Genomic DNA, 637 nt, shown 5'->3' with positions numbered 1-637 from the left:
ACCACCCTAGTGACATTGTACCGCTATAGGTACATTTCTGTACTTTAATTTCTGAGTGTTTATGCTGAGTTTTCCAGTCTTTCGTGTTTACTGTTGCATCAAAGGACCTGTAAATTTCACATAGCCATCTAGTCAAATTAGCTGTACTGTCACACTGTCAGGGGAACAACTGACGCCTGACTCAAAAAAAAGCTGTTGGCTACAATGAAAACTGGTTATGCTGAAAACTACCTTTATGTACCTAAATGTTTTGAGAGAGAAATATCTGCTTATTTGTACTGCTATTCTTCGTGCATGCACATACTACATACTGCTACACAAGGACCAAAATCCACAAATTATCTAAAACAACAAGAAAAGGTAAATGACATATATTCAGACTTTGGTTTTGTTGTTTGGGTTTTTTCACCATGTTTTTTAAAGCATGGAGCTGTGTGGGTGTATCAGAACAGTTGGTTGAGCTTTTATTCTGCTGTTTTTAACCTTGCTCAGTGGTTCCGCCTCCTTATCGTACCACATCGTAACACTATATTGTCTTCTGTGACATCATTTACCTGAAAAGAAGAACACCGCACCTTTTGTAGTGTACAAACTTATCAACAATTACATTCAAGTTGTTCAAGTTTTTCAAGAACGG

The sequence above is a fragment of the Astatotilapia calliptera genome, chromosome 3 (assembly GCF_900246225.1).
Source record: "Astatotilapia calliptera chromosome 3, fAstCal1.2, whole genome shotgun sequence".
Classification (NCBI taxonomy): domain Eukaryota; kingdom Metazoa; phylum Chordata; class Actinopteri; order Cichliformes; family Cichlidae; genus Astatotilapia; species Astatotilapia calliptera.
The sequence above is the reverse complement of the archived record's forward strand: the minus strand, read 5'-3'. Positions refer to the sequence as shown.